Raw genomic sequence first — 550 nt, 5'->3', positions numbered from 1 at the left:
ATTTCACGAGTCAAGATCCTATAATCTGGTCGAACCCGGCTTTGAAAAACCACCTTAGGGTTTTGCTTTCTTAAGTATTATTATTATTATTTTATTAAGATGGATTGCTAGTCAATTCAATTACGTTCACAAGATAATAACACACTTATTCAATTAGTATTTAAATTAATATTCAAGTTATAGATATACGAACCCGAAAACTCCTAAAACCTGCTGGTCACGAGAGTTACTCTAAGCTTTGATTTTGGCCAAAATTGAGAAAAATAATACGAGCTATGGCCGTTTGAGTTGTTTGAGGAGTCCATCCTCTACATTACTCCTTCGCAGTTTCCAAGAGTCAATGGTAATAAGAGCCACTCACTGTTGGCCACGTAGGTGATTTGATTGAGGTGAGGTTTCGAGGTTTTTGAACATGCCCACGCGCTAGTCATGTGGGTTTGGAAGTCACCCGCCAATCATTGGGGCATGTCTGACGGGTCTAGTGGACCAGAGAGCTCGAAACTTGTTTAAAGTACTTGACCTTTTTCAGAACATGTTCGCCACGCGCTTC

Source organism: Rosa rugosa, chromosome 6, assembly GCF_958449725.1.
Source record: "Rosa rugosa chromosome 6, drRosRugo1.1, whole genome shotgun sequence".
Lineage (NCBI taxonomy): Eukaryota > Viridiplantae > Streptophyta > Magnoliopsida > Rosales > Rosaceae > Rosa > Rosa rugosa.
Note: the sequence above shows the minus strand (reverse complement) of the source record.